Source organism: Arvicola amphibius, chromosome 5, assembly GCF_903992535.2.
Source record: "Arvicola amphibius chromosome 5, mArvAmp1.2, whole genome shotgun sequence".
NCBI lineage: Eukaryota > Metazoa > Chordata > Mammalia > Rodentia > Cricetidae > Arvicola > Arvicola amphibius.
In genome coordinates this window covers 68,495,857-68,520,068 of record NC_052051.1, presented here as the reverse complement: position 1 = coordinate 68,520,068, position 24,212 = coordinate 68,495,857, and the positions used below count along the sequence as shown (strand labels likewise).

At 43.7% G+C, this 24,212-nt stretch overlaps 1 protein-coding gene across 1 annotated transcript in view; it reads left to right on the top strand.

Moving 5' to 3' along the window:
* Mpped2 (metallophosphoesterase domain containing 2) overlaps positions 1 to 24,212 on the top strand; it is a 173,814-nt gene that overhangs the window by 44,498 nt on the left and 105,104 nt on the right.

The following is a 24,212-nucleotide window of genomic DNA, read 5'->3' as shown; positions in this document are numbered from 1 at the left end:
CAGCTCAGCCGTTTCTTGTATGATATGCCGTGGTGTCTAGCTTTAATCCAATTTTGTTAATTAAAGATGAATTTTTAGATATTTAATTTTACTGTGCATCTTTCAGTGCCTGGCCTCGGCAGCTCTGGGGCAAAGAGATGGGAAGCTTTGAAACCGATCTCCATTCCCTCATCTTGCTTTAATGAGGACATTCATTGGCACACGCAAGGCCTTGAATCATGTTTTTAATTCATTGGCTCTAGTCTTTCCAAGGTATTATGATCAAAGATGTACAAATGGCCTAGCAGTAAGAGAATACTTCTTGGTAACTAGAATACATCTAGAGGTTGTGAAAGTCCCTCTCGGAAGCCCAGTCTCTCCTGAGCACTGTCCTGTCCAGCAGCAGCTCTCTGCAGTGGCCTGCACCCTGGCCAGGACTTTGCAGACATCCTCTGCCCCAACACACTCCTGAAACAGAATATTAGACTTTCCTGAACACAGGGGATGGACCCATAGGTTCACAATTCAGCAAGACACTGGGTCCTGCTAGGACAGCTGCCAGATATTAGCAAGGCAAGGCCACCCTGGAGGTATTCACACCTGTGTGAGAAGAGCGCTCTAGGCCTGGGATACAGCCCAGTGGTAGAGAACCCTCCTACCACCTGTTCATCTGCAAGCTGCTGGGCTCAGTCCCCGCGCCATAAAGGAAATAAAATAAATAAATAAAATAAACAAAGAAGGGTAGAGAATTTCTGAAGACACTAAAGAAGTATGTATTGTTTCAAGCAAAAACTCATTCCGGAAGAATGATGTCATGAATATTATGTGAGCAATGAAAATGACTCAGGAGATTTAGGCAGAAACTTTGTTTGTTTGTTTGTTTATTATCAAACTTAAGCAAGGTATGGGAAAGTTCTAAGTTGTTGATTAGAGATGATAAAATATGTGTGATAATTGTTAAATAATGCTTAGAATGTTTAAAGTATATTAAGAATGAATAATAAGGTTAACTGTGAGCAGCGTCAGCTTTTACTGGTGTTCATGCATGCATATCGGCTTGTATATAACTGTCATCAGAGTCCAAACCTCCATCATCCTTGGCTATGTTCATCTGACACTGTTGGCAAGACTAAACGTTTTAGTGTAATTTCCATATTTATCCCTTTTAAGGACAGTGTAACAAATTGATTATACTTTTTATTTCATAAGATATGTATTTACAAACAAACATTTAAATAGATAGGAGTATCACCTTGGGCAGCAAGAACTAAAATGTATGTTTTCTGATGTGTGTGTCTTTTTGTTTCTACTGACTTATTTCTAAGGGCAAAAGACTACTTATGGTTAAAGTCTCGGGCGGGCACTCCACAGCTCTGCTCGGCTGCTGACTGCCAGTATGTTTTTTGGGGGGCAGCTGCGCTTCTTTAGCAATGAAGGATGCGCCAGGCTATCGTGGTCTCGGCATCCGATTTGAAGCGCTTTTATGATTTCTGCCCTTTCAGTAGGTGCCCAGTCATATTTAAAGCAGACAGATATTTTAGAAGTCATTTAGCACAATTATCTCATTTTTATAGATGACAGAGATGCAAAGAAGTTCAGAGGATTTTTAGTCTCACTGTGGCAGAATTGGGTGTAATCCAAATTGTTTCACTTTTTTTTCCTTGCCTTGGTAAACTTTTCTTTCAAGTATTATCTCTTTTTAGCCACACTTTTTAAAAGTCTCTCTCTCTCTCTCTCTCTCTCTGTCTCTCTCTCTCTCTCTCTCTCTCGGGTGTGTGCGTGTGCTCGTGTGCGCTTGCAATGTCCAAGGCAATCTCTCCAGCCCCCATTTTAGCCACTCTTATCAATCACCTCCTTGCAGCTCAAGTTAGGTATTGACCATGCTTTTGGTTTTTGTTTTGTTTTGTTTCCAGGAAGGGCACAGCCAGGGGGAGGGAGTCTCCGAAATACAGACAGATTAGGTCCTGGTTATAATCTAGTGGAGCTGCTGACCTTGGGCGTCGGAGTTCACCCCTTTCCCCCTTGGTTTCCCTCAGCAGAACTAAGGATTAATACTACCTGTCTTTCTGCATTGCTGTGCAGATTAATCAGTAAATGATTGCTGGTAGTGGGGTTTGTGGGCCATTAATAATGGAATGGGGAATGTGGTGAGTGAACCATCAAGAGATATTTAAAGGGTAAAAGCAAGAAGAGGTCAGGGGAATTATTTAGTAGATTAGAAATAAACACTTGGAGATTTTATAAGAGAAAGTGCTCCATAAATGGAAATGTGCCGTAACTAAGGAAATAAAATGATAAGGAAATCAAAAGCTGAAGCCCAGCTGCACGTCAGTTCCTTTTGCCTCTCTTCCCTCTAACCCCCACCCTGATCTAGCAAGGCACCAGGGAGAGGTCTCAAGAAGGGGTGTAGCACAAGAGACCAACAGGAGCCCATGGGGAGTGGGGAGAGAAGCTGGGTTCCCATAGAGAAGGCTGAGAATAGCTCACTGTTACCAGGGCAACTCAGGGTGCTCAGAGGGTGAGAGATGGTGTGTGATTACTCTGCCACTTGGTTCAGGCAGGAACCTCTCCCCTGGAAAGGGCGCTTCCAGTCCTTTCTGCCAGGTAGAGGTCAAGGTGATGAGGGCCTTTGCTACAATTTTTTGCTACAATTGGACTTTTACCTCTCACCAGCTCAGGTCATACAAGTCCAGTGGCCTCTGACTGATTTTTGTGTTTCCTCTCTACTATCCTGATCTTTGCAAACAACATCGCCTTCTCTCATGCTCTGTTTTTCTGTCATCGGATTGATCTGGTTCGGTGACAGGCCAGGCACTCTGCATCTGCTCGCCGAGGTTACTCCCATTTTACAGATAACTTCTCCAAGGTCATTTAGGAAATGAGAAAATTCAAAGGAGCCCATGAGATGCCTTAGCAGATGAGGCCACCTTGCCACCAAGTGTAATGACCTCACTCCTATTTCTAGGTCCCACAAGGTAGAGGGAGAGAGCTGACCTCCACAAGCTCTCCACACACACACCCTGTCGCACACGAGTTTACACGTGTTTGCACTATAAATATATAGATACATGCAGTAATAAAGCTCCGGAGGAGCTAAGTAATCTCTACAGGTCCGCTCAAGGGGTGAACATGAGGCTGTATGACTGAGGAGCGTGACTTTGAGAGTCACTCATGAGCTTATGAGCTTGGGAAGAGCTGTGGCTTCTTGTGCAGCTTCATTTGGATAGCTGTTTGACCAGATGCATGTATTTGAAAGATGGACTTCGTCTGGCGGTCCTGCTCTTCTTGACCGTCACCCTGACCCCCCAAGTATGAGACCTAAGAATCCCTAGTGATCTCCATGTTGGTTCAGAGATGGCAGGCCCTCGTTAGTGTGGCCATATGCCACAGGACAGGCGTAACAAGAAAGTATTAATATGATTAATATGGAGTGATTTATGAGATGATCTGCTGGAGCCACAGAGCTAAAGCTAAAGCTAGCAACAGCCCAAGGGTGGAAGAGTGAGATCTCTTGTTGACGTTATAAGGACACCTAGTTTTTTATTTGCTGTTTTTGATAAATGTTTAACCTTCTGACTCTTGGGAACCTTTTTTGGTAAGATAGGAAATAATAAAAACTATTACTTAATGCTTGTTGTGAGGTGTCCTAGTTAGGGTTCCCATTGCTGTGATGAAACATGACCAGAAGCAAGCTGGGAGGGAAAGGTTTATGTGGCTTATATTTCCACATAGAGTCCATCATTGAGGGAGGTCAGAAACTCAAACAGAACAGGACCTAAAGGCAGGAGCTGATGCAGAGGCCATGAAGGGGTGCTGCTTACTGGCTTCTTCAACCTACTTTCTTATAGAACCCCAAGACCATCAGCCCAGGGATGGCACCCCCCACAGTGGGCTGGGTCCTCACCATTGATCATTAATTAAGAAAAAACCCTACATCCCAATCTTATGCAGGAATTTTCTCAATAGAGGTTCCCTCTTTTCGGATAACCCTAGTTTGTGTGTCAAGTTGCCGTAAGACCAGCCACATGAGGGTATGCGCTGATTCAGCTTATTACATTCTGGTGTGTGACAGTGTGATGGTTAGTGTCACCTTGACAGAATCTAGAATCATCTGGGAGACATGAACCTAGGCAGGACCTTGGGAGCTGTCTTGATTGCCTTAGCTAATGAGGGAAGACCCACCCATTATGGGCAGCACCATTCCCTGGCTGGGATCCCAGAATAGAGAAAGGAGACAGAGAAGCAATGGGCATTTGCTTCCTGATTGTGGGTTCAATGGGACTAACTACTTCAGGCTCCCTTTGCCTTAACTTCCTCTCTATGATGTGTAGGAGGAGAGCCGCTTGTTCATCCCGGCCTCCTGGCTAGCTTAGCCCCAAAATAACCACACAGAAATTGTATTGATTAAATAACTGCTTGGCCCATTAACTCTAGCTTCTTATTGGCTAACTCTTACATTAATTTGACCCATTTCTATTAATCTGTGTATCGCCATGTGGAAGTGGCTCACTGGCAAAGAATCAGCGTGTCTGTCTCTGGTGGCTCCAAGTGTCTCTCCCTCTGTCTTCCTCCTCCCAGCATTCCATTTAGTCTTCCCTGCCTAGCTCTGTTCCCCTACAGCTCTGCCATAGGCCCAAAGCAGTTTTTTTATTAACCAATGAAAACAGCACATAGACAGAAGGACCTCCTACACCAGTGATGGACTGTACTTCTCATCAGACAGAATACACCCTTGCGTTACTTTTGTGGGAGTGTTTTAGCACGGCTACAGAAAAGAAACTAAGACAGCTGTTTACAGTTACTGCAGAGCTGAAGCTAAGACAGTCTGCAGCACAGGCTTCAAGATGCAGAAACTCAAAGTGGCTGACCCAGGAGAATAAGACTGTTTGGAGCGAAACCTCCCTCTCCACAGTGACACAGTGTTCAGGCTGGAAGAGCCCTCAGACACCTTCTTATCTAGACGCTTCCTTATTCAATGGAAGTAGGAACTGGAGAAGTCAAATGAATTGTCTGGGTCACTCAATAAATGGCCAAATTGGGACTAGAATTTAGGAGGTGGCAGGTGGGGTGTGTGCACTAACACATCTTCCCTGTGAAGAGTAAGTTTCTCAGGCTAGCCCCATTCATGTATCGTTCCATGCAGTCCTCTGGGTAACTTGTCAGGGCAGTAAGAACCAAGGTATCATTAACTAGTTAAGTGCACTCAACTAGGAAGTAACCTTAGGTTTGGATCTGAATCTATCAGACTCCAAGGTCCAGCTGGCTGATCACCACCCCTATCTGCTGTCTTTACAGAGAAAAGCTGCCTCTCACTCTTCTTAGCTGCTGTCTTCTAGGGAACCAGCCCAAGACTAGAAAGACAAGTGCTTTCTAGGGCCAAGAGTAAATGTAGATTGTGGGAAAGGGACATAGAGACATCTTTCTTCCCCGGTTTAAAAAGGAATGATAGTTAAATGATGTAGCACAAATAATAAAAACCCAGGGACAGACACTGGTTCAAGATGAAGATTAGCAAAGCAAAACAGCCGGCCACTAGAGAAGTTCTACTTCTACCAAGGCTGGGCAACTGCAGACTGGCCCTGAGCCTCTGCCTCCTCCCGTCTTATAGTCCCCTTTAGTGCTGGGATTCAAGGCCTGTGATTCCCTAGTACTGGGATGACCCAGTACTGTGATGATCCAGGTGTGAGCCGCCACCATCTGGATCAGTTTCTGCATTGATCTTGTGTAGCCCAGGGTGGCCTTGAACTCACAGAAATCCATGTACCTCTGTCTCCCAAATCCTGTGATTAAAGTTGTCTGCCACCACTGCCTCACCTCTAGTGACTTAGTTTTTCTCTCTGATCTTCAGGCATGCTTTATTTATTAAGACACTAATGATATACCACTATAAAACAATATAGTCCTAATATAGTCCTGTCTGTATTTTATTCCAGAAGTGCTTCAAGGATGTCAGGAGCAGGCAGATACTGCGCAGCTGAGCCAGGGCCCCACCACCCAAACACAACAGTTCCTTTTGCCACCCCAGCAAAAAATGAATCCCCAGTCACAGCTTTGGGTTAAACTTGTTAACGACAAAGTAGCTGTCAGTTAAAATGTGATTATTTTTATTGCTTTTTCTTAAATTCTGAACACCAGCGGCCTCTAATTCCACCTTCCCTGGAGGCACGTTTTATGAGGTGCCTTTTCACATTGCTGTCCGCCGTGTCTTCTCCCCACCAATGCCTGTTTACTGGCGCTCGTCACTGTTCACTTGATTTCTTCTGGGCTGGCTTGTTCTCAGCATACACTGGAAGGCCTCTTGTTTATTGTACACATGCTGGTAGCGGCTGTACCAGGGGTCTTCAGGAGTTCTTATTTGATTGCTTAGCCCCTTGTCATAGCCAGCTTTCAGGGACACATCGAGTTCCTTCCCACTCCTCACATGCAGCATGCCCCTCCCGACTCTCTGTTTCTGTTTATTTATAGAACCTTCTTAGGAGAGCACATTCATCCCTCATCATGGCCAAATGGTTGCTTTCTAACTTAACACAGTGGCCAGACATCTATAGAACCCATCCTGTGGCTGAAACAGAATCATTTGCCTGTGGTTCACTCTGCTGGACAACGGTGAGCCGCTAACGGGGGCTCCTCAAACACCTGGTGTACACAGACATTTGTTGAATCACTGAAGTGATGAACATAAAGTGTAAGACTTTTCGTCCTGTACTTTGACCCAAACATTAAAACGCATAAGCGTACTTCCAGCCTTTGCCTTCCCTCCCCTCTCTGTTCTTCTCCTCCTAAAACCTTCCCTAGCATCCAGTTCCTTGTTGCTAGTGGCGGGCATACTGTGCAGAATTATTTAAGAAGCGTTTGTTTCTGCTGCTGCTGTTTGCCTTCCGACACAACAAATTGTGAATACAAAGGGTTTGTGGTCTATTCTTACAGCTGAAAGTTCATAAATTGTAATAGAGTGGTTAGAGAGCTCTTCAAACATAGTCCCAATTCCGTGAACCTAGAATAGAGCTTTTCTTTGGCTTGGATTATCACTGAATACCTCTGAGCTTTAGTTCCTCTAAGACCAAGAGGGAGAATGCAAACGCGTCCAGGATAGTTTTGGGAATGTTCTGTTTGTAGGAGCATCGTATGAAGAATGGTTTTAGCTGTGAGCCTGTAACCAGAATCCCAGCTGTACGCACAGATCAATTTTGCTCCATTTCAAAGACCATGTTCCCTTTCCTATGATCTTGCTGTTGGTACAACAGGAAAAGCCCTTACAGCCTCAGCCGTTTTCCTCATCTATGCCGTGCGTGTGTTCATACTTACAGTTTCGAAAGCAGAGATTGTGGTAGGAAGGAAACAACACCTGTGAAGAGATGTAAGCACATTAATCTTAATATGAATCCTCATGGAAAGCTCTCTCTGTCTACTCTTCTTCTAACACACGCACACTCACTTGCACACGCACTTGCACACGCACTTGCACACACACACAAATGCCTTCTGCAGAAAACATCAGTGCTGTTTTGTAGCATTTCCTTAACAAAATATAAACAACTTTCACGTCAAGCAGGATGCCTTGAATATCTTCCCTGAAGAATACTTTGATAGTAAGATACATGTATGTTAATTTTAGAAGTCCAAATATGTGAACATGCACAAATTTGAAAATACACGTGTCTCTGCAGTCCCATCTCCAGAGTAATTAATAGTTGGCAGACATCATCTTGGAAATGTTTCTACTGTCATTTCTGTTTTGAACACCCTTAGTAACCAGACATCTACGTTCTCTGAGGACTTTAACGACAATTAAAAAAAAAAGCTTAACAGGGCTGTTCATGTTAATTTGTAACTTAAAAAACAGCCTGCCATGCTGTGCTTGTGGCAGTGTGGCACTCTGCTGAATGGGTGTTCTGTCATTTGTTAGTCCCATCTCTACCACTGGACACCTAAGGTGTCCCTAGCCTTTTCTTACCATGGGCACTGCCCTGGTGAGCATCCTTCTTGCTCTGCCCTGCAAACATCATTTTTAGGGTTTATTCCTAGATGTAGAATGGTTCCTTCCAATGACATATATTGTTAAAAAAAATGCTTTTATTATGTGTTACCATGATTCCTGTGTGAAGACTGCTGTGTCTCTTTAATATTCTTGGTATTTGAGAATCTGTGGCATGTGATTTTGAATGACCTTATTGAAAGCAAATCTTCAACCTTTAAGTGCTTTTAGAAAGTGATTGCACATTATTTTTGTTTCTAATTTTGAAAGCTTAGGTGGTAGTACTTGGAATTTTCTTTGGGCTGCCAACCAGCTCCCAAATAAAGGCATGGAGACTTATTAATTCTGAATGCTTGGCCTTAGGTTAGACTTGTCCCACTAGCTCCTTTAACTTAATTGAATTGGTTTCTATTTGTCTGCATTTTGCCTCAGGGGCGTTTTACCTTTCTTTCCTTCTGTGTGCCCTACTTTCCTGCTTCCTGTGTCTGTCTGGTCCCTGGCTGCTTCCTCTGTGTCTGTCTGGTCTCTGGCTGCTTCCTCTGTGTCTGTCTGGTCCCTGGCATGCCCCTGGTTTTTTCTCATTTTTCCTTCAAGCCTAAATTCCTCCTCCTACTTATTCTCCCTTCCCAGAAGTTCCGCCTATACCTCCTTTCTGGCTATTGGCTTTTCAACTTTTTATTAGACCAATCAGATGCCTTAGGCAGGCAAGGTGAAACAGCAACACATCTTTATATAATTAAATAAGTGCAACACATCTTTACATAGTTAACAAAGCAACACATCTTTACATAGTTAACAAAGGCAACACATCTTTACATAGTTAACAAAGGCAACACATCTTTACATAGTTAACAAAGGCAACACATCTTTACATAGTTAACAAATGCAACACATCTTTACATAGTTAACAAAGGCAACACATCTTTACATAGTTAACAAATGCAGCACATCTTTACATAGTTAACGAAGGCAACACATCTTTGCATAGTTAAACAACTATTCCACAACAGGTCTTTGTTTTTTAAAGGTAAAAAAAAATGATACAGAAAAAAATTGAGATAGACAATACATCCCATAGCTCACACATAACAAGGCTGTGCATACTGTGTTGTGGCATGTGTGTATCTAGTCTGGTCATAAAGAGATAGTATGCTAGCAGGAACAGTGTGAGTACTGAGTGCAATCTGCTGTGTTTAAATTCTGCTTTAACCTTGTTAATCATGTGATCTTCGATCCATTCGTCTGTGAAAGGAGAAATATTACTAGTTAGCAGCGCTGAACACAAGGATTGTTGTGAGATTAAATGACATAAAGCATGCACAACACATTGAGGTAGTGAGGCTAGCTTGCCCTCTATTGCTGTGATCAAATATTCTTACCAGCGGCGGCTTGAGGACAGGGCTTATTTGGCTGATACGTCCCTGTTAGAGTCCGTGACTGCGACACAACTGCTGGGGGAGGTCAGGCAAAACTGGAGGCAGGAACTGATCCAGGGGCCGCGAAGGAACGCTGCTCACTGGCTTGTTCTTTGTGCTTTGCCTGCTTCTTTATACAACCTAGAACCCGCTTCTCAGGGGTGGTGCCTCCTGCAGTGGCCTGGGCCCTCCCACATCAATCGTTAACTAAGAAACTGCCTCATAGACTTCGCTACAGGCCAGTCTGATAGAGGCACTTTCTCAACTGAAGTTCCCTCTTCCCAGATGACTCCAGCTGTGTCAAGTTGATAAGCAAACCAGGTAGAAAATGATGAAGAGAAGTGACCCGCCACTTCAGTGTTTCCAAAATATGCCTCGTGTGCTTCCTGCCTTATTGCTACATCCTTCCCCCCCCCCCTTGGGATGGCATAAGAGGGGAGGACTTGAGGACAACAGGACTTCTGAGGAAGTGACATTGTAGTCCCCTGTGCCACTGGCTCACTTCCCCCTCTGCAGCACAGAGAAACAGTGAGTTCTCTGGTTCTGCCTGCCCATCAGAGACCTGCCACTGCCCACCCTGCAAGTATGTCACACCAGACACACATGTGTCGCAGGTTCTGGCTGATTTCTGACCCCCTGGTAGAGGGGGGTCCCCTCTCCATCTCCTACCATCCGTCTGCCATTCCGTATCTTTTTCTCATCACTTGCTCTCCCCTCCACGGTCCCCTTTCCTCCTTCCAGAATGACCCTTACAGTTCCAGCACACCAGACTTCAGCCAGGTTATCAGGCACAGGGTTCAATTCATGTCTAGCGTCTTGGTATGCTTCCGAGGCATGACGTGGTTGTTTAAGGCTTTTGCGTATTTTCAGACAGCTGGAATTGTTAGGAAGTGGAATTGGTGGACCAAGGAGATTGCAGTCGGCCATTGTGAGGGAAAACGTGGCAAAGTGAGGTCTGCTCAGTATGGAGGCGATTGGCCCATGCCAAAGAGGAGAACCCAGCGTGAATGAGCTGTGTAGCCTCGCAACAGCGTCCAAGCACAGTAGCTATATGACCACTGATTCATTAGACCTGCTAGAGAAGTATAGAGAGGCATTTCTAAGATGGGACATGGGTGCTTCTCCCTGTGATTTCCAGAGGAACTGGGCCAGAATCCCATAAATCTGTTCCTTATATGGGGTTTTAATACCTACAACACTTCTTAACATAGTATTGGCCATGCTATCCTTTTCAGTTTTTGAGTCATATTTGTTTTTTTCTAGTTACACTCCTAGAGTTATAATTTATTATTTCAAGTGATTTAGGCTTTCATATGTGTGTGTGTGGTGGACTGTGTAGCTGTGTGTTTATAACATGTGAGCACATGCTATAAAGGTCGGAATCTGACACTGAGTGCTTTTCTCAGTCCCTATTACTGAAGCAGAGTCTCAGTGAACCTGGAGCTCACCAGGTTTTGACTGATCTGACTAGCCATCTTGTCCTAGAGCTTCCCCATCTCCAAGTCCCAGGGCCACCTTGCCTGTCTCACTTTATTTGGGTTCTTGGGAGCTGACCTCCAGTTCTCATTCTTGAACAGTGCTGTAGTTTCGCTTCCTGCTACTGTGGCAAGATACCCTGATGAAGCAAAGGAGGGAGAACGGGTTTATTTGGTTCACAGTTACTGGTTACAGTCCATCACTGTGGGAGAATCAAGGTGGCAGAACCATGAAATACCTAGACCTATCAGTGAGTGCACGTTTCTACTTGGCTCGCTTTCTCCACTCTTATACAGTCCAGGACCCTCTGCCTAGGGAATGGCACCACCCATAGTAGGCTAGGTCCTCCCATTCATCAAGACTGCCCTCCACATCCTTCTGCACAGGCACTAATCTATTTACACAACCCCTCATTGACAGCCCCTTCCCAGGTGATTCTAGTTTATATCAAGTCACAGTTGATACTAACATAGTTGGAAAGTGTTTTTTCCACTGAGATCTCGGGTCAGTCTGGTTTGTTGTTTTGTTTTTTTCATTGTCTGAAAATCTAGAGTTTCATCAGGTTCTCATGAGCATAGTCTATCCTGTGGCCGTCATACATCTTGTATTCCTATCTGTAATAATATCAGAAAAGAGGGTTTGCTTAGCCCCAATAACAATTGATTCATGCTCATTATCTAATTGTCTTTATGCTGAAGAGCCTTTGTTTTAGAAATGAATTATTTTATGATTTGTCTAATTCATATATCGGTACATTTTCTCAGTAAAGACAAACTTAAAGCGTGGTTCAGGTTGGGTATAGAATTAAGTTAAATTCCTTGGAAAGAAACTGAAGCTAAACACTTTCTAAAATGAGCAGCTTTGGGTTTCATCCCATTAGACGGGCTCCTTGGTGACCCAATGACACGGTGACAGGTCTTCTGTGATCCATGTGAACCTCTTCCTCTGTGTTATGGGTAGCCATTTTCTTAAATTACATTAATTATAGTGCCTGTAATTTATATGACAGCTTTTATACAAAGAACTCAAAGTATCTTTGGATATATTAGCTCATTAATGCTCTATAATGGTCCGGGGAGGTTGATGTGGGCAGACAACATTAGCTCTGTCTTACTGACAGATGGATGGAGACTCAGAGAGGTGGGAGGACAGCCTGGGGTCACACGGCAGCCAGTGCAGGAGCTGGGCAAGAGCCAAAGTTACAGGACTTGTCTTTATGTTTCTAGTTCTGGCGTCTAAAACTCAATGTGTTTTCCTTTCCTGAGAGAGTTGTACTCCGCAGGGCAAGAGGCAGACATATACTCTTCACTACACCAGCTTAAGAGAAAAAGCTAGGTCAAAATTTCCCTTTAAGGGGTGAGTTATTAAAGCATTTTATTATTCTTAAATTGTGTTATTAGAATAAGAATGAAACTCTTTAGAACTACCAACTTTTCCAAAATCCAACCAACTTCTCCAAACCATTTAATTCAAAATAGAAATGTGAGGCTCCCTCCATCCCGATTCTCAATCTTAGAGCAGGGTCCTTGTATCTAGAACATGTAGGGAGAGGCCAGGCATGGTGGCACAGACGTGTAATCACGACACTCAGGAGACAGAGATGGGAGGGCTGTGAATTGAAGCCATCCTGGATTACAAAGTAAGATCTCATTAAGGAAAAGGTAGAGGGAAGAATGAAAGAATGAATAAACAAAAGGCTGTGCCGGGCTTGGTGGCATGAGTCTCTTGTTCCCGAACTCAGAGCGTTGAGACAGGAGGATCACTGTATGCTTTGGGTTGCATAGGAAAAAAATCTGTTCAAAAAATAAGTAAATAGAAAATAAAATAACACAAAGAACATTTAATCCTCAAGAAGGTATTTGCAGGCATTCTAAAAGGGGAGGTCTGGGAGGAGTTGAGGGAGAGGAGGTGAATAAATATTATATAAAATTCTCAAAGAACTAGTAAAATAATTTAAAGACTGTGCTTTGTCTTGTCCTTCAGCTTTTATGGCTGCCAGCACCATGCCTTGGCAGAATCAGTACTCAGTAATCTGAATAATAAATATTTGTTCATGTTGGTTTCACTACCTAAAACCATTCTCATCCTCTTCTGAGAAATCTATTCACTCTTTAATGCCCAATTCAAAAGTTCCCTCTGTTACACAACTCTCTCTGGCCTTCCTATGTCTTCTTTCCCCCAATCCTGTGTTCAGATCTCAGGCATGCCACCTTTTAGGGCTTCTGGCCTCCTCTCTCGATGGAGTCACTAGTGAGGTCCTTAGGAATTAATAGCCTTTCCATCAGTGCTTACTTTTCTCCACATCCTTCTTATGCTTCCCTGCGTGAGGGGTGTGGCTTCCCTTACCAACCTCTTCTCTGTGTGAAGGAGAGTTCATCCCAGACCTGGGTGAAGTTGAAGGACCATCCTTGGGAGATGTCCAGTGTCATGCATATGTTAGAGATGACTGTCATTTGCTTGTAAGCATCCCTTCCTATCATTGTCCTACATCAAAGACATCCAGATGCATTTCCAGACTGTGGTGAAGTTCTTCAATGAGGACTGAAATCTCATAGCCTTTGGTTTGGCTTTGAACTTGCTGTTGCTGCGTAGATCACGTCCATTTTAATCCCTCCCCACCCCCCGCCTTCTCCAGTCTGTCTGCCTATTGTTTCCAGGAGTCTTGATTCCATCTGTCCCCTGGGTTTTTGAATGACATTTCTCTGGCCTTTCTAGCTCTGTAGAGACTCAGTTCTGCTTCTAGTATATCACTCGACTCCCTGATTCTTGTCATCTCCCCTCCCCACCTTTGACTGATAAATTTCCATTATTGGTTTTACGTGAACCTCTTCAGGGTTCCACGCTGCCTGACCCCTGTGGTCACTTAGTGATTACATGCGCCAGCTGAGGTAATTTATTCACTTTGTTTTGGTGTGAACATGTCCCATGGGGCTTGTAACTGTTGTAATCACTTGACCCTGGTGACTGTTAAATGCTTTAAACACAGTTATTTTAAATTTATAATTGTTTTCATTAAAAATCCCTTCTAGTAACATAACTGACCTTGCTGTCAGCATGGCATTATGTGCAAGAAGAAGAAATGAAATATTATGATGCACATAATACAGTGGTCATCAGAGATGCGTGGCAAATCATTAGCTTATTCTCCACATTCTCACTCGGAGTCCTGCAAGGCAGATGAAAGAGAAGGACATAATTACTGCAGTCTCCCTGTAATTCAATATGGCTATTCTCACATGCTGGCCAGGCCTAGCAGCCTAGGGACTGGAAAGTGCCATGGAGTCTGAGGTGAAGTACCCGAAGGGCCCCATGAGGTCAGGCTCATTGCCTGGGTAGACCATATTTCTTACACTACTGAGTAGGCCTGATGAATTTTGATTTTTAATTCACATTTTTTTAGATTTCAATTTGAAATATTTTCAAGTGTCATATAAGTTGCAGTGAACTCCCATGTGTATTCCACGTGGATTTTCCAGTGTTGATGCATTTGCTCTTCTCTCATCCTCCCGTGTTTTCAATTGCTGGATTTCCTGATATAAGCAGGTATCCGGGCCATACATACTTCTGAGTTCAAAGAATAGGAGTGTTAATTTGCATGGACTTATTACACTGATCAAAGTCAAGAAATATGAATTGATATAATTCTATTTGCACACCTTTTCCAAATATTGATGGCTGTAATGCTAATACAGTTGTGTGTGTGTGTGTGTGCTCGCGAGCACGCACGCGTGTGTTTGTATTTGTGTGAGAGAACACATCTGTATGTGTGTGGAGGTCAGAGGACAATGGTGCTCATCATCCACATTGAGACGGGATCTCTCTTGTTCACAGCTGCATACTCCAGGGGAGCTGGCCGTGCCCATCTGGAGCTTCTGTTTCTGCTCCCGTCTCACCACAGGACGCTGAGATTAAAAGCGGACCCTGCCATGCCCCACTTTACGTTGGTTCTGAGGATTTTAACTCGGGTCCTCATGCTGCTGTAGCTACAGAACCAACTCTCCAGCTCCAACACTGTTCTTTATAGTAACTTTGTTTTTCATTTGCTGTGTCAGGATCCAGTTCAGAACCACAAATTGCAATTGGCTCTAGAAATCCAACTAAACCAAGTAACAGTTTTTTGCCTTCTTTTCTTAAGGAAAAGGCTGGTATAATGGAAACCTTATCCTATGAAAGTGTTTTAGAGTTTAAAATAATAGGTTTAAGTATTTCTGGGTAGTAAACGACAAGGAAAGGATACTGGTGGTTATTTTATAAATATGCTTATTTCATTTGAGCCTCCTAAATACCAGTCATTCTTGATGAGTAGCGACAGTGGGAACAGTTTGGAGGGGTGATTGTGTTCTGGGTCTGAGGCACAGTGTGCTCCCAACTCTGCTCTTTGTAGCATACAGGAGGGATGCAGGTGAGACTCTGGGCTCTCGGGACCGGAATGGAAAGAGGTCATACTTGTCTCAGTTCTAGCATCTGCTTTGCACTGGCAAAGACTAGAAAACCTGGATGCAGTTCAGTTACCTGTCCTTTTTGACTCCTAAAGATGAAAAGTCTTTTTTTTTTTATTAAAACGTTACTGTAAAGAACTTGCAGACCAGGAAAAAAAATCACAGCAAGGTTAGCCAGACCCCAAGTCTACACATCTCAGTGAACTTCTGTCCAGTTAGAACAACCACACAGAAGCTCCGGAGCTTCGCCCTGGGTCTTACATGATTACTGAGAATCTCTGAGGGACATTCAGAACTCTACTCAGATGGGGAGAGTTTGGCTCAGAACACACAATTGCATTCTTGTATTTGTTTTTTATTTTTCTTCCCTTTTTGTTCTGTGAGTAAGCAAAAGAAGCGGAGGTAGTTTTGCATGTTAGTTTAAAATGATCTGCTGTTTTCCTAGTATGTTATTCCTGGTCATGGGTGCTGGTTGTCTAGAAATCCCTTTGGTGCAGAGTGTGAAGGGTCACCCCGTGGGCCCTGTGGATCCATACTTAGTTCATGGCAGACAGTATCACTAAGGCCACAGTGCGCCGAGAACTCTAGTCTTCTCTGTTGATAGATGTGTTGCCAATGAATATGCGTTTTGTTTGCTGGGTCTGTGCCACCGAATTTTATTGCCTCTGCTTAGTGAGTGTTTTTGTGCTGGCATTTGCTCTTCTCACCCTCCTACCTTTTGTGTGTCATGTTCATGTGTAGTATTTTAAAGCAAGGGATATTTAAAGCATTTAGGTTTTAGTGTTTTAGTAGCCTGTAAAGTATGCATACTTATAAATATATGAATTTCCTCAATCAAAATGTCTTTAAATTGAGATATTTAGGTGATTTTTTAAATGATGTGCCGGAAAAGAATATCATTTTGAAGAAAATAAGTGTTGATGCTGGTCATCTTGCTTGCCTGTCTCAGCTTTGTTTACATTTGCAGCCTGTATTAGAACAGCATTTGCTACATCCACAGTAAATAATTAAGTAGCTATCACATGCATTATTGATCTACCAGACTTAGATGTTATTGTGACAAATTTCATATGCATTATGAAACTGAAGCAAACTTTTTCCCATAGGGTTTTTTTTTTTAAACTCTGCACAAATTTCACAATTAGGGAACAAAACCGACCATCCAAAAACACAGCAAACAAAGAAAAAAAAAATGCATTTTTCCCCTTTTAATTTCTGAATGCAGTTTTCTGGGTAAACTGCGCTCTCTTCTCCTGGTCACATGCATGGATCTCATTTAGCTTTTGCGCTTCTCTTCTCCATTTGGGAATAGGGGAGACAGTTGCTCTCCCTTGTTTCGGAGAGACCGTAAAGCAGAGCACCTCTGAGCTGGGAGTCCTCTGTGAAATGTCAAGAGTGAAATGGTCTTGGATCTATTTCCTGTCTCTGTTGATGGCATTACTCAGTTGCCTGGTATTCAGAGTGTACAGAGCTCCGGGCTCTTCTTTCCCTCTGTCGCTTGAATTTGCAGCTGACAGCCAGCCAGCCACTGGCTCAGACAGTACTTGTGCTGGTGACAGCATGGGTAGCGGTGGTAGTTCCCTTTCAGGAGCTGAAGAGCTTAGCCAGTTAGCACTGCAACTAGAGCAGGAAGCCCTGCGAATAATAGCCGCATAATAACGGAATTTGAACCTGAGGCCCACAGAGGTACGTGCTTTGGCATGCAAGCTTCACCTGTGAGTGTGGATACAGTGTTTAAAGTTGAGTCCTGTCTCCCTTCGGCTTATCGTGTTTGCCATTTCGGTCTTTGGGTTTATTTCTTAGTTAGTGGGGCTGCAAAGACACCTATGAAACAATCAGATCATGGAATCCTTTACTTTTAGGATTTTTAAGTCATTACAACCATATTACATTATTATGCAGCCAAGTTCATCTAGTTTGGAGAGAATTGTTAGTGGTCGGTGGCAACTGTACAGAGAGTGGCCATGCATAGGTGGCTACTAGGAATGATTGCTGCTGGCTCTCCACAGTTTGAACACTGTTGTTGGACACTGGGAAGTATTCAGAGTGTCTCAGAGTGTGTGCTGACTCTCATCTAATAGTGTAGATTAGATCTAGAAAGTTCCCTTGTACGGGTCTTTCTAGCTTTTCTCCGTGCAGCTCCTTATTATTGGCCATTATCACCTCAGTTTGCAGATGTAAGCTTCCAACTTGGCCTTGCCTGGGGTGCAGTTCAGGGATGATGAGCATGAATTTACTGCTCACAAGTCATCTGTATAAGCATGTCTTTGATCCTTTTTATAAGACACAATGCAATTCAGCCTGCATTCACAATGCAGTAGTGTAAACTGTCAAGATAGAGCTTACGGACTGGTGACAGGGCTCGGTGTGTGAATCTATACTTCCTGCCTTTCTGACAACCTGAGTTCCATCCCTGGGACCCACATGCCAGAAGGAAAAAATTGACTCCTAAAAGATGTCCAGTTGCCCTCTGACTTCACACTCTCTCTTTCTCTCTCTCTCTTTCTCTCTCTTTCTCTTTCTCTCTCTCTCTCTCTCGCTCTCTCTCTCTCTCTCTCTCTCTCTCTCTCTCACACACACACACACACACACACACTTTTCTCTTCACCACAAATAAATAAATGACTAAGAAAAGATATAGAGTAGCATGCATGCTTATTAGGAAGGGTCCCGGGGCTGGAGAGATGGCTCTGTAGTTAAGAGCGCTGACTGCTCTTTAAGAGGACCCAGGTTGAATTCCCAGCACCCCATGACAGCTAACAGCTGTCTGTAACTCCAGGATCTGACATCCTTACACAGACATACGTGCCGGTAAAACACCAATGCAAATAAAATAAAAATAAATAAATTATTTAAAAAAAGAAGGGTCATGCCTCTCAGTAATAGCTCAGACATGGTTGCCCTTGGGCACACGTGGAGACTTCCTTTCCTTTTACATGAGGGGGAAAGAAGAAGAAACTTGCCTTGGATGTCCTTGCCTTCCTTTCTTATTTCTTATTTTTATCAGAGGTGGAGATTCAGGACTGATATTGCCCCTGCCCTTAGATAAAGGTCTTTCCTTTCTCATCAATAATCTTTCCATCACCCACAGAGTGTGGAAAAACCTGCCAGCTGGGCAAGGGAACACCCCAGCCATGCAGGTTCATCTTCCAGCAGGGCTCCTGTCACTTTTAGACTTGGAAAATCTGGAGTTTCTGCTGTAGCTGCTTCATTGAACATCAAGCATGCGGCACACAGCATCCATCTTCAAAATCGAGCATCTCTCCTCCGTGCTACTGTAGCCCGTGTGTGTGTTTGCCTCTATTCTTTTAGGGGAAAAAAGTGCTTATGGTATTAAGAAAATATGTCTGGTGTTCATAATACTGTTTCCTTGTGCCCTAGTGTGAAATACAGATACACACCAACTAACAATGGCTATAAAAATGAAATCTTGCACAGAATCATACCCTCCCTCCCCACGCAGCAGGAATAATGCTTTTGGGGTTGGAGATGAGCTATCTTAATGATAAGGTAGGAGGGGAGGCAGTAGGGGGTGGGTCATAGCAGCTCAAGAAGTGGGGAGGGGCACGCGCTGCAAATTTTAGTATAATGCATAATGTTGGAAGACATCTTACCCCATCATAAAGATTAGCAGGCTGTGTAATTCAATTTAAAATTGGTTGGCGTGTCCTGACTATTACAAAGCTCTTCTTTTTTGTTTTATCATCGCATTATTTTATGTCTTACCCCAGTAGAGAATGGAGCATATAGTGAAATCAGACAGAATCTCCTTCCAGTGGTCCCACCTCTTGGAGAAATTGTTGATGAGTGGAAGAGATTACCTTAAAATGAGTTAAGAAAATGCTTGCTCAATTGAATGCTTCCTTGTTTTATTTTTCCCTTTCTCTCTATTTTAAATGTAAAATGAATTTCTTCTGAGCAAGCAACTGTTAAGAGTGAAATTCTTTTAAAAGCATTTGCTGGACACAGGGCTTGCTTCTCAGGATTCCAGCGTTAGCAATTATCTCTGGTATAGCTGGCATTGCTGTGCTATTGCAAACCCAAATATTGCAGTGACTTATGTTAATACAAAACTGTCAGACCCACGTCTTATGGCAGTTACCCATACTGGAGGTTAATAAATGTGCTTAGGATTGCTATCCTGATTTTCTTTATTACAAGAAAAATGGGCTACTTCCTAAACAATGCCTCCTGCTTCTTGGGAGCAGCCTCAGTGACTTGCTAGCCAACGGTTTTGGTTCTAGTGTCTCATGAGCTCCTCTCAGTTAGGCATTCTTATTAGAGAAATGCTAAGCCTGTTGGACAAATTAGCATGTGCACCAATGTACATGCACATGCGTGTACACACACACACACACACACACACATTCCCTTAAATGAAATTTGGCAAATAGTGGTAATGAGCCTGGATGCAGGAGAAGAGGACTTGAAATATGAGCAGGCACCGCTTTCTTCTCACATCCTCACCACCCCTTTATAGTGTGGGGAGATGTGAACCCATTTTCTTCATGTTCAGAGATGGCTTCAGAGAAACAATGAAGAGTTCATCCCATTGGCTAACTCTGACTCTCTTTGTTGAGAAGTAACCTCATGTCTATCCAGAATCAGTGGAAGCGACGTTATGATTGATTAGCAATGCGTGCCATGCTGTAGGCCAGGGGCACCATTACTCACATACTGTATCTTTACTAGTTCTGGCTTAGTGGCATTCATCTTAGGTCATGTGATGTGAATGATCTCTGACTGTGATAAGAAGTTGACAAGCTTAAAAGGTATGTCGGCTTTCTGAAAACTTTTTTATACTGTTTATGGAGAGTCTACAATTTCAAAGTCCTTATCAGAAGGTTCCTGAAGTAGCTGCAATTTTGGCCTGGTGATATTGTCAAATCTCCTGTACATAGTAGGGTGTTCATGCATATTGTGTCCGTGTCTGTTGGTGGTGGTTCTCAGAATGTCTGTGAGGTAACCCAAGGCTAGTGAATAAGTAAGACTAGCAAGAAGATGAGGAAAAAATACAGCTTCTCTGATAGAATACAGGAAGCAAATAAACTTTGGTTTATGATCCTCAATATTTAAATAATTAAGGATGTAACCAGTCTGGTGATAACTGACTTCGGAAGTTCTTTGAATCCCTAGTTAGTCAGGCTGCAGGAGATCTGGAGAAGCTAGTCAGTTCTAATTTACCCGGTTAGATTTTCCACAGCTGAGGCAGCTCAGTTTTCTGTGGCTCTTAGCTCAAACCCCCTAACGTTTTCTATTCATGACAGTCTTTCAGGCAAGTGGTTCAAAATTCTGACTTCTTGAGACTAGTTTATATTTGTAAATCACACCGTCTACTCTGGGGTCCTAAAAATTGGAGCTGTAACGGGATTTCCTCAGCTAGTTCACTCCTTTGGTCACAACCACGTGATCTCTCGAGTTAGTGAGGTATTCTGCAGTTTCTGGTTGGCATTCCCCAGGCTGTTCTCTGCCATACTCTTCTCTGTGACCTCTGTGGACCTCACTTGCCTTGTCCGTAAAACAGATGGCGGCTGTGACTTTAAAAGGTTATTATTGAGATTTGTCAGGTTGGTGTATAAAGAGTTTTTGGGTGGTACCTGGTGGAGGGTAGGTGTCGTATGTGTTGGCTCTTAACCTCACAATTGCCATCCTCACTTGATTTCATTTACACAGACTCTTAATATCTTGCCAGAGGCAGAGAATCAAACCAGAATCTAACCAGGCTTTTGCAGTAAAGACTTAGAAGATAGACAAGGAAGTGTTTGATTGAAATACATTAACTGAGTGTATGAAAGTATAAGCATCAGTCAGGTAGGAGGCTTTTGACGTAAGCAATATGAGATGTATTGTCCCACAGAGCAAATCTGCAAAGGATTTTTGAGGGTCTGGCAAGTCAGGGTTTCGGTGTCATTCAGGGAAATCGGGTTATTTCTTTCAGTTTTTCTCACCTCTCCTCATGTACCAGAGGATGGAGAGTGATCGTCAATCTCCCTGTATAGTATAACATGACAAGTGTTTGGTGGGAGAAGAGTCATTCCCTTTCATTGACCTCATTGTGTAGGTGATGAATGTCTCCAGAGTCCTCCCTTCAGTAGACTTCTCCTGTGTCTCCTTGGACAGACGGCAGGTGTACTCTTTAAACAGCCACAGGTGACAGAAGTAGACGTCATGACTAATCACAATCCACCTTTCCTGGATCTGTGGCTTCCCAGATGCAAACATGGTCAAAAGTAGGAGGGCTGTGGTGTTATGGATCACAGTAGCCGTGAGCTGTATGTTCATTTGTTTATAAATGCCACTGTGTAACATCTTTAGGAGAGCAGTATCCTACTGTTTTCCTAAAATGGAGTTCTTTTGGTGTAACTTCCTCTAATTTATTATCCTGGCGTGGCATGGCTTGGCCGTTGCAGTCTTGGATGACATATACCTGATTGCCATATTCTCTCTCTCTCTCTCTCTCTCTCTCTCTCTCTCTCTCTCTCTCTCTCTCTCTCTCCTATTTATTTGCTGTATGCATGCTTGTGTGTGCGTTCCATGCATGTGGAAGTCAGAAGGCATCTTTTGGGAGTTGGTTCTTTCCTTACACCACGTGGATTCAGAAGATGGAACTCAGGTTTCAGACTTGGCAGGAAGAGCCTTTTACCAGCTGAGCCATTTTGCCAGCCCTTCCTCTCTTATTCTTCCCCCCCTTTCCTTTCTATATTTTCTTGCTTTCTTCTGTTTTACCTCTTGCCTGTTCTATAGGATCCTTCTGATAGGCAATAGGTGAGGTTTTTCCACCACAAATGAATCCAGAGGGAAAATTCCAGGATATGTTGTAAGGCTGGCCTCCAAAGATCTGAGAGGGAGAGCCCATCTTTGAGCATCATTATATGGCTTTCTTGTTTGACATGCTTAACCTGCCTTCTTTTGCCAACCTGACATTGGCATGTTGAGATTCCTGAAGACAGCCTAGGAGGCATCCTTTTAATACTTCAAGTTAATTTGTTTGTTGCCATTGCTGATCATCAAGTGACGACGGTTTCTTTGGGACCAGAACCTACTGGTAGAGTGGTGAGCATCCCTCGTTGGACTCACAGGTAGAGAGAGCAGCCCCGGCCTAGTTGCCGCTCTTTTCCAGCTTTGTGAGCGCACTCTCTTTGGAGCTGGACTGTGCAGTGTGTGACTAGACTGGCCTCTGCCCCGGGTCAGAGCATGGGACAAGAGGCTTCTCTCCCAGCCCCTCACCAGGCCCTCACCTTTAGCCACAGAGATCTTATCTGATTCCTGGAGAAACTGGAAGTGGGGGATAGACAGTGTTTTTATTCTTAAGGTCAAGGCCCACTCTGGCCTGGAAAATCAGAATCTCCTCAGCTGGAAACTGGAATCTGACCTGAAAGGGAAAGGAAGGGGGAGGGGGAAAGATTCCTTGCATAATTCTGCAGAGCAGCAAATTGAGGAGGAACTGGATGAAGAGGCTGTGGATCTCTGGCCATACAGTGACTTAAAGGTTTGTATGGTTCAGCTGCCAGGGTAGTGCTTTATCAACTGTGTTCCAAGGACTTTAAGAGAGAGGAATTGGTGCATAGCTCAGGCAAGAACCCCACCCATTTTCCTATCTGCAACCTGTCTTCAACCACAGTAAACTATTTTTTTTCCTTTAAGTTTCCTAGTGAATTTTTCTTTGAACAAAAACTTCCCAGAATCTTCTCGTGTGTTTCACCATCCTAACAGAAATTATCTGGGGCAAGACACAGGCTTGAACAACTTCTAAGTTCTGTTACCATGTCGTCTTTGAACTAAGAGAAGAGTTCGATCAAGCCCCCCCCCCCCCCACCACCACCACAGTGTCTGGGCTTTCAGGAACTAGCTGGGGAAAGTCTCTGGTGGACAAGTGGAATGACCGTGGACATGAGCCGGGGAGTAGCCCAGGAGCTCCTGAGGACCCAGCGTCCGTACTGACCTCACAGGGCTGGCCATGCCGGGCATCGGATGTCCTCTTCAGCCAGTGTTATGACAACCTCAAAGGTAGAACTTGAGTTAGTGTTGTTGAAGGGATTTAGGCCCCCCTGGACAACCCCACACGGACAGCTCGGTTTTCCCGTGGGTTTTCTGTTTTCTCACTGTTGTCTCAATAGCAGGGCTTCACTATGCTGTCCTCACGGAGGCAGAGAGCTAAATAAATGCATTTTAAGAAACACGTTTGAATACAAGGGCAGGCTTTTCAAATCCATCCAGAAAACCAGAGAAGAGTGCTGTATCTGAGGGTTTTTATGAAGCCAGATCTTGAAGATGCTAAATGCTTGAGACACTGTTTTAACATCTCTTCAGTGTGTGGACGGACAGGAGTGTGCTTCCTGCCTCCTTACATTGTGCTACACTGAACTGGGGATGTCAGTCTCGTGTGAATTTCAACTAAAAGGGTGAGCAGACAAAAAATATGTTGATTGATTTCCTTCAAAGGGTCCTTACTCGATTGCCATATCTCAGTAATTTCCCATATGCTGTTTCATATAACTTGATGGCTTCTTTTCCGAGCATGGGCTCAAACCTCTCAGGTAGAAGATGATTTGTTTACTTCTCTGGGTGTTTGTTGGCCCCACCTGAGCATAAGTCCATTGAGGGCAGATATACTTTGTCGTTTTCCACAACATTCTTCCAGCCATCACACAGCACAGCCTGTGAAATCTTAAAACCCCAGGAAACGTTAGTTGAATGTTGTAGGAGGACTGAGATTGTTCCTTGAACACACGGGACCCTGTTTAATTATGACACCTCATGTTGACTTTCATGAGGGTCAGGGAGCTGGTTGGATTTAATGGGATCTGGTTAGATTTCCTTCCTACAAATTGGCTAGATTTGAAAAGTAGGTACAGACCTGACTTTGAAGGAGCCTTTGCATAAACTAAATAGAAATAAGAAGAAAGAAAAGCAGGGGTCGGGAGATGG